General features: G+C 38.2%; 1 protein-coding gene and 1 pseudogene across 1 annotated transcript in view; one reads left to right on the top strand and one right to left on the bottom strand.

Moving 5' to 3' along the window:
• Positions 1 to 10,257, top strand: part of Thsd7a (thrombospondin type 1 domain containing 7A) — a 393,851-nt gene that overhangs the window by 151,965 nt on the left and 231,629 nt on the right. The gene's annotated exons all lie outside the window — the stretch shown is intronic.
• LOC110296426 overlaps positions 2,955 to 10,257 on the bottom strand; it is an 8,824-nt pseudogene continuing 1,521 nt past the window's right edge.

The raw sequence follows: 10,257 nt of genomic DNA, 5'->3' as shown, positions 1-10,257 counted from the left end.
CTACCCCGGTGCTGTTCTGACCGGAAGAGGCTTGTGGCCCTACTCAGGCCGGATTTCTGTCTCCCCAACCAAAGCAGTCTCAGTTCCCGCGCGATTGGACTGGAGCAGAAGCTGTGTTCCACTCACCAGAAGTCTCAAGATCCTGTGGCGGGTGTCGTGGGTAGCTGGCGGGTGTCAGCCTACCCTGTGTTCTAGCTACTCTGGTGCTGGTCAGACCCGAAGAGGCTTGTGGCCCTACTCAGGCCAGTTTTCTGCTTCCCTAACTAATGCTGTCTCAGGTCCCGCGCCCAATTGGATTGGGGCAGAAGCTGTGTTCCACTCACCAGAAGTCCTAAGATCCTGTGGTGGGTGTTGTGGGTAGCTGGCGAGTGTCAGCTGACCCTGCGCCCTAGCTACCCCGGTGCTGGTCTGACCGGAAGAGGCTTGTGGCCCTACTCAGTCCGGATTTCTGCCTCCCCAACCAAAGCAGTCTCAGGTGCCGTGTCGTATTTCATCCTTTTTGATGAAAATAATCCCTTTAGTAGAGTTGTTGGCATAATTTATCAGTGCTTTTCAAACATCAGTGTGCAAGGTGGCATGAAGAGCTCTGCCTGCTGGTAGGGTTCCTTTGACTTCTCAGAGCAGAGAAAACAGATAAACGTTGATGAGTGGCTTGGAATCATATAGTTCCACATATGATTCAAGTTTCATGGGTGTCTTTTAATGTTGGGATTTCCCGCTCAAGTGACAGGGATGGCCATTCAGAGTTAAGTCTTTCATGTTCAAATATTTATACAACCAGCAAAAAATAGGTAGTAACTGAAAAGGCAAATTATTAATGAGAGATATGTTTTTAATATTTTAATGCAAACACATGTAACAAGCAGGATGTAATTTTAAGAAGTGTCTCCAAAAATTTCAGCCCAAGCCCACTATTGCCTACCTACCTACCTACCTACCACCTACCTATCAACTTCTCTACCTACCTGTGTAAAACTTTCTAATCCTACCCAATCCCACTTTTCACTTGTTCTTCTAGGCAAAGGTAATACTTTGAATTCAGTTTGGAATATCAAAATACAATGAATAAATCTTATACTTGTTCATTTTCTTTTTAAAAAGTAAAGTTTTCCTATATTGCAGGCTCTATGGGTAAGGTAGGGAAATAAGTTCCCTTATGAATAGAACTCCTGTAATTCATTATGTCATGAATCTGCAAGAATCCACAAGATCAGAGTATTTCATAGTATAAAATGATGAAACCTTTTTTATCTCAGGATTAAAACATTCAACCTTTGAAAAAATGAGGAGAGCCCTCTAAGCAGTTGATATTTCCTTTGAGAGCAATGAATTTCACAGCTTAGAGGTCATGTTTGTCACATAGAAAAGCCAAGATGTTTTCAGATGGGGAGCAATTATGAAAATGTAAAACACTCTCAGGCATAACATGTGACACTGAAGAAAATGCCACAGAAATAATGAGTAGGCCATTAGCACCATCAGAGCAAGGAGGGGAGATAATTTGAATTCCATCACTTCTTATAGTCATATGGTCACAAGCGTATTAGCAAGTGACAAGTCTAAAATAAAATATATGTGATAGACACAAATCTTCCCTGGTGACAAACTATGAGAAAAGGAAGTAAGCCATTAGTAAAACAATGTTAATTTTTGCTAAGTTACTATTCTCAATAATAGGTAGTGGCCCTGTCTAAAAAGCACTAGCCATGTTTTACATTTTAATTACCTAATAACTAATGTCTCAGAGAAGCTCCTGGAAACTGTGATTAATTTTAGTTACAAGTTTCCTTAATCTTTGAACTTATTTTTCTCACTAATTAACCCTATACTTAATGCATATTTCATACTGGACCCATTGACTGCCCTTTGTGGATGCTGGCAATATCACTACAACATCTAGTGTTCAGTTTTCATTACTGTCACATTTGGAGTGCTATGTGACCTTGCTCTTCTCAGCCACACCCTCTACTCTCTAGAGCCCTCCTAATAGAAGGAATGTCAAAATTCTACTTTTTGTACAGAATCTCATACTAGCTCTTAGAGCTTACCAAATATTTACTAGTGAGCAGGACCAATTACATATCACATATAGTTTCATATACTTTTAATGATATTCTTACACTTCCGTGGGAACTGCATGAGGAACATGACAGCATGTAGGTCTTCAACTGGCTTGAAATCTTCCTACAGTAATGAATGAAATCATGAACAGTGGAGAACACAGAGGAGATGCATGTGAAAGCGTTTAGGACAGGTCATATTAGAGACCTTCCTGAAAGCAAACCACATGCTGAGAATAGGCAAGTTCACTATGGTGGGATCTTAAGGACATCCTAAGATGCTCTATACCTGCCCTCATTCCGTGACAGCTCACTGATTCAGGTTTCCTAGTCTCTCTTCCATTTCTCAGTTCAGCGCCTTACTTATCATCTGGTTAAAAATAGATATCCTAATTATACTAGTAATATAACTTATTAAAGAAATAAGTTTAGAAAATTTGTACAACTGGAGACACACAGGATACATTGAACAAAATGATGTTTTTTTTACTATTTTTTTAACTTTAAACAAAATCTTATTACACAAAGGTTGTCACATAATTGGATAATTCTCTACTTTGTACACAATCATTCCCACCCTCCACAGAATGACTGCTTCTGAACTTCTAATGTGGTGACCCAGCACTACAGTCCTGATGCTAACAGAACAGTAGAGATGCCTCAGTGATGTAAGTTGAAAGCATGACAGTGATAATAGGGCTCTTGCACCCAGCATCAGGAATATACAAATGTCAGTAGTAAACCATTATACATTGTCAATGGAAACCAGTAACTGAGAGTTACAGTGATCAGCCACCATTCTCTTCGATCATTTTCTCAGGAGTTATCAATGAGGAACCTGCCTTGAGCTTTCTGTCACAGTTCATTGATAAGGGCAAAGCACTATTCTAGGAGTTAGAACATGCCACCCCCCGTACCTGTTCCCATTGAACCCATTGCACCCATTTCAGGGTCCTTATTTTCTTTAGGGGTTTCTGTCACTACAGCTTTGGCTGCAATTAGCAAGGAAGCCATCCCAGCAGCATCCAGTAAGGCAGTTTTGCTTTTGTTTGTTTGTTTGTTTTTGTTTTTGTTTTTTTTGTTTTGTTTTGTTTTTCGAGACAAGGTTTCTCTGTGTAGCCCTGGCTGTCCTGGAGCTCACTTTGTAGACCAGGCTGGCCTCTGCCTCCCAAGTGCTGGGATTAAAGGTGTGCACCACCACTGCCCAGTTTGGTAAGGCTGTTCTTACAACCTTAGTTGGATCAATGACTCCCTTTTCCACCATGTTCACAAAATCTCCAAGCATGGCGTCATAACCAACTTCTGAGGAACTCTGCAGAATTTTCTCAACTATGAGAGGTCCTTCAACAATTCCATTCTTAGCAATTGTCATTGCAGGGATTTTGAGTATTCTTTTAATAATTTCTATACCTACTTTCTGATCTTCATTATCAGGCTTTATTGAATCCAAGGGTAGGGTGCACAGAAGCAGACACAACCCCTCCTAGAACAATGCCTTCTTCTACGGCTGCTCTTGTAGCCCTGAGAGCATCTGTAACTGTCATTCTTCTCACTCAGTTCCACACCACTTGTCCTCCCTCCATGCTTTACCGCAGGTACTCCTGAAAGTTTAGCGAGTCACTCATTCAGCCTTTTCTTTTCATATTCACTAGTTGTGATGTCTAGCTACTCGGTGAATATATCTTTCAATTTGAGTTTCATCACATTTTGCTTTTAATAGCATGGCATCATCTTTGATGACAATCATCTTTCCAACTTTTCCTAAGTCATGAGCTTGAACATCTTCAAGATTTAGGTTCGACCCCTCTTCTCCAAACACCGCACCACCAGTGGCAATAGCCATATCTTTAAGCTGGTTCTTCCTATTGTCCACAAGCCCTGAAGCTTTGATTGCTACAACCTGAATACCAACTTTGAGCCTGTTTGAAACCGGTGTGTATAGAGCTTCTCTGTCAACATCTTTAGCGATTATGACCAAGGACTAGCAATTTCAAGAGCAGCTACAATAGGTTTGACACTAGAAAATTTTTTTTCACTCAAGAGAACATGAGCATCTTGGAATTCACATTTCTGACCTTTTGATATGTTAATAAAACATGGGGAGATATATCCTCTACCGAACTTCTGCCTCAATAATTTCTAGCTCATCATTCCATCCTTCCCTGTAATGACACCCTTTCTTCCAGAATGTATGACTTTCTGTTTTCTGGCTGTGTGACCAGAGGTGTCATGGCACTGGCAGGTGTCATGCCTTCCCAACCATGACAGACCATGATAGCCTCAATCTGTGAGCCTGAATAAACCCTGCCTTCCTTAAGTTGATTTTGTTGGGTATTAAGAAGAGTAGGAGACCCCAAGAAGAGCTGTTTAGTTCTTATGTCCTGTGGACTGACAGACAGGTCTATAATGTATTTCACAAAGCACTCATGAAGAAAATCTGTGGAGGCAAAACCAGCCACCTATAGTGGAAACTAATTGCACGTTTGTGTTGACTTCCTCTTAATGCCCCTTTCCAGTTTTACTCTGTGCCTCATTCCATAGTTATGGAATAATGTGAAAATAAGTTATGTCTTTGCTTCAAGTTCTGCCTTCAGTAAATAGAAGAGAGCACATGCTTTTTAAATTTGATTAACTATATCATCAAGATTTATACTGTGGATGCTCATAATTTTTTTATATGTAATTAAAAACAAAATAGCCTCTCATGCAATGCATTGGGACCAGAGTTTCCTCTCCCTCCACTCTTCTCACCCCCTACTTCCTGTACCCCAGATCCTTCTTTTATGTGTTTGTGTGTGTGTGTGTGTGTGTGTGTGTGTGTGTGTGTGTGTATTCTTCAGGACAAAAACTGTTACAATGATCATTTACTGTGGTGCAGTGATCGGATGAACTTCTACATATTTTACTGAAAAAAAATCAGTTTGCTAAATTGCCAAATGCTTTGACCCTCTTATTTGCTTTAATAGAGAGTAGCTTAACAAAACTATCATTGCTTTGGCTAGGCATAATTACAAATTCCAGTTATAAAAAATTTGGGAAGTGAAGGCAAGAAGATCTGTAAAATATTGTCATATAAGGGTGAGAATATTTTTACATGAGAAAAAGGTACTCATTGCCTTGTAATGATATTTCATTTTTCATGAGAATTTGGGAATAAGTGGCATAAATCATTTTATACTATATTTTATCAAAGTAGAGCCCAGAACCCAGAAGACTGAGTAATTTTCTCAAGAAGGATCAAATGTGGTAGGTCCTAAAATAGGTTATTGTATTTAGTAATTGTTAAACAGATTTCCTAGTTCCTGGTTTTCATTCCTTTTCTCACCAGATTTAAATGTGTTCCAATTTTGAACACTTAATTTGATACCCTTATAATTTTTATGAGAGTTTAATTACTTATTGAAGATGAAAGCACATTTGACTTCCACAGTAATTGCTCCTTATCCACCAAACTGATTTGTCATTTGAGAGTTAGACTTTAAATTAAATTTAATAAAATTAAAATCGAAGTTAAAGGAGCTATGAGCTCTCCTCCTCCTCCTCCTCTTCACCTTCCTCCTTCTCTTTTCTCTGTTAAAGAAAACACACTCATACAATATATCCAGACCATAGTTTTCCCTCCCTCCATCCTCCCAGGTCCTTGCCACCTTCTCTCTGCATCAGATCCACTGCTCCTCTGTTTCCTCTGCAGTAAAGAACTTGCCACATAGGGCAAAAACCAAACAGGACAAAATGAGATACAATAAGACAAGGCCAAAGCCCTCATACTGAGGCTGTGTAAGGCAACCCAATAGGAAGAAAACAGTCCCAAGAGCAGACAAAAGAGTAAGCACCCCCCTCACTAAGTATGAAGTCCCACCAAAACAGCAAGCTAACAACCTTACCAGATACACAGAGGACTTGTGTATTTATGGCTATGAAAATAGTACAAGACAGACAACTGAGGCACAAGCAATTGTTTTTTTACACCAAATCTTTTGGAATGTTCCAGTGAGTACAAGGCATACAAGATTGTATTACTGTTCTGAAGAAGATCCTGGCAATCTCAGAGATGATTCCATGCCTTTTTTTTTTTTCCAAAACAGTACTCAAAGGACTAGAGTGAAAATAAACCAAGTGTGGGTAGAAGGTGAAATAAACATAGCACTACACCAGCAGGAATCCACATTTGGAGCAACAGTTATTGAGAGGAGAGAGGGATTTCTTCATAAATTGCCCAGGCTAATTGGTACACTTCCCATGGGCACATCATGTAGAAGAGCTGGAAATTGCAAAGCTTTGAGCCAAATCATATGTCTACTCTACCACACACTTGTCTTAGTATTATTTCTAACACCAAAGTGATCAGAAAATAGCTGTCCCTTGAGAGATTGATAAATAGAGCCATGACACAGTGATGGAGCAAAGTATTACATAAGCATAGGTTAGGTATAAACATGGAAAAGCAGATTAAGTGACTGTGAGTAGTTAAATCTGTGGGAACAGAGAAATGAAATTATTTTGTATAATATTATAAGATGTAAATGATGATTATGAAACAAATTTATCCTAATCCTGTATAGATATGGGGATGTATATAATTGCCCAGTAGGTTGACAACAACATATGAAGTTATTTAGGATTGAGAAAGACATTCTCTATTTAGCAGCAATTCCATATACTTTTTACACACTCTGCTTTAGTAAAAAAGCAAATGGATACACTTTTGCTGTCTATAAATTTTAGAACATAATATTTCATTGCAAACAAGACATGGGAATACATGCATAACAAAGCTCAGGAAATGCTCTTTGACCTTGTGCTAAGCAGGACATGCTGGTCTTGGATCACCTTCAGGAGGAAAGCATATTGTCTCCTTTGAAAGATGCAGATATATTTAGCCAAATAAGAACCTGCCTCATTTAAGAGTTTTATAGCAAACACGAATGGAGAGTAGTTTGCATAATGTTCTTGAGTTCCTTTAATAGTGTTTATCTTTTATAAGGCTCTTTAGAACAGGTGCTGGCCACCTGTCAGCAACATGATTTTTATGGACTCAACCTTTTACTGGTCTAATGCCCTTGACATATAAAATCAACAGTCTTAGAAGAAGAGAGTGTTGAACGTGTTAAGACAGCTGCTAACTTTGCATTTAGTCATTCATCCTTTGTCAAGTGAAACAGAGAAATTTGAATCACAGCAAGAAGATGCATTAGAAAATTCTCTCCAGTAAAGTAAAATAATTATATTTTTCTGAATTTTTTCAAAGTTGGTATACAGCTGCATTTTATAAACTAGCTACGTGGAAACCAAGCCAAATACCATTCACATAATGTCTTTTTTTTGTCTCAGTGTTACTTAATTTTACATGCATTCTACTTGGAAATATTTGTTTTATAATTGTATTAATGAATAAAGGCTTTGGAACTACAAACAGTTGCTTTAACTTATTTTTGGTAAAATAAGAAAACTAACATTTCTCTCCACATTTGCATAAAATCTCTCAAGCTCAGTTTTTTACACATATTTATTGACCTACATCCTAGACAGATTTTTGCACGGTAGTGAATAAACACAGTCCTACAAATCTGTACACAGGGAGACATTTCTATTCATAAAGCATCCATGCCTTAAAGGAGAAAGCTGTTTATTATTCATTTGTCCAATTAGATTCCAACTTCCTCTAAATGATCATGAACAAAGAGAAATGAAGGAGGTTTCAACCCATGGGAAATTCTTCTTGCTCTTGTTAGAAAGCACATACAAACCGCAGCCCATCTCTATGTCTTCTCACTCATGGTAATGTTAGCTGTGGGGCTAACTCTTAACCTTTATGCAGAGATACTTGATGCTATGTGTCACTGCCTCACATCATGCTTGGCAGTGAACTTTCTGTTTCCCTTAATAGAATTTGCATACTTTGTTTTCAAGCTGTATTCTAAACCATGTGTGCTCTTAGAAACAGTAGCTAATTGGGTTAACTATGCTTGGTTGTCAAGAGCAATTTTAGATGTGGTCTTCATTTTAGGCAGTGTGCGATTATTTCAAGACTGCTTGGAGGGCATAAGTAGATAGACATTCATTGGGTATAGTGTGGTGAAAATCTGATCTTTCATGAGAGTACTTAATTGGACACAATGCAATACCCAAGGTGCAATGAAAAGATAAGACAACAGTTAGAGCCTGCAGAGTGGATGAGTTCTTTTAGTAATTATTGTATCGCCACTTCTGTTTTTTGCATTTACCCTCATGCATGTTTTTCTTTAGGTTCATTATAGGTCTCTGTTGCATTATCATGGAATATGTTATTATCTAGTTCTCAGAGAGAGTATGTGTAATACTGAACAGTGTTATCTGTGAGGAGTCACTTAGTCAGAATCTGTATTGCATATGAACCATATTTACCTTCATAATGTCCTTTTGTTTAGTGATTGAAATATCTTGAAAAAGAAATATAAACCATGGAATACAACTAGTCATCCATTAAATTAATGCCAGTGCAAAGTTTATATTCATAAATATAATCAAACATATGTGAAAGATGGTCCACATATATGTATGATATTAACTACATCCAAAAATAAAATCAAAGACACATTATATGCTTATATGCATGTCCTTATGTACCACAGGACCATGTACAATAAATATATACAATGGGAATTTTTAATTAAAAATTTAACAGAAGAACATTAAAGAAAAATGTTCTTACCTTTCTAGTAAGTAAGATTCACAATAAATGATGTCATATGTTTCTGTGTATCAAAGCATCACCTAGAAATTTTTAAAATTCCATTGTCCAATAGCTTATTTTCATTGACTGTTGTGTAGATATCTCTTATGAGTTGAAACATTCACTCCTGAGCGATAGAGGGAGAATCACACAACTCAGGAAAGTAATGAATCTTAATCTAAAAGTTCAGAAAGTCATAATGCTTACAGAACTGCTGTTCATCTTTTAAAAGCTTTTTCATTAAAAATAATTAATATAGTAAATTTGAATAATATTTTCCCATCTCACATCTTCCCTACCACCTACTTACCCATCTTTACATTCTCTCTCTTTCTCTATCTCCCTCTCACTCGCGGTTTCTCTCGCTCAACAAGACACAAACAAAAACCAAACTAACAGGCATACACACAACCCACCCCCACAGAAACACAAAAACAAAAATCAAAATAAGTAATCAAAAATCTATTAAACAGGAAATGCCCAAACAAAACAAAATAAGGTAAAAACTGTAAAAAACCATTTAGTCCATTTTGAGTTGATCAACTACTCACGACCCTAGGTTTAACCTAAAGTGTGTTTTACAAATACAGGGAGACACCATTGGAGAAACCTGACTTTGCCCTTGCCATTGGGTATCAATTGCAGATAGCTTCTTATGGGTAGGATCCTGGGTTTACTTACTCTGTGCTAGGACTCCTTATGCATACCAGCAACTTCTTTGTAAGCTCATATGAGTATCAGTTCTGTTGTGCCTGGAGGATGCTGTTGCCTTGGAGCCATCTATCCCTTCTGGCTACTACAGTCTTTCTCTTCCACATTAGCCCTAAACCTTGAGAGGAGAGCTTGAAGAAGACATACAATTATCCAGTTTAGGACTTTGTGCTTCAAAATCTCTCACCTGTTTCACCTTGTGTAGTTGTGGGTCATCCACTGCAAGAAGCAGATTCTCTAATGACAGCTGTGGCTATGCACCTTTGGCAGAATAATAGTATTCAAATGTTATTGGAATAACTAAACTCTTTCTAATTAGAATACCATGAGACAGATTAACTAACTGACACTGCTAATGTGGCTAAGAACCCGAGACTAGATAGATCATGGGCCTTGGAGAAAACTTACTATTATTTTTTTATGTTCTTTTTTTAAATTGGGTATTTATTTCATTTACATTTCAATGCTATCCCAAAAGTCCCCCACACACTCCCCCACCGACTTCCCTACACACCCACTCCCACTTCTTGGCCCTGTGGTTCCCCTGTACTGGGGCATATAAAGTTTGCACGACCAATGGGCCTCTCTTTCCACTGATGGCCTACTAGGCCATCTTCTGATTCATATGCAGCTAGAGACACAAGCTCCCGGGGGGTACTGGTTAGTGCATATTGTTGTTCCAACTATAGGATTGCAGATCCCTTTAGCTCCTTGGGTATTTTCTTTAGCTCTTCCATTGGGGGCCCTGTGATCCATCCAATAGCTGACTGTGAG

Source organism: Mus caroli, chromosome 6 (genome assembly GCF_900094665.2).
Source record: "Mus caroli chromosome 6, CAROLI_EIJ_v1.1, whole genome shotgun sequence".
In the NCBI taxonomy this organism is placed as follows: domain Eukaryota; kingdom Metazoa; phylum Chordata; class Mammalia; order Rodentia; family Muridae; genus Mus; species Mus caroli.
This window is presented reverse-complemented; position numbering and strand designations above follow the sequence as displayed.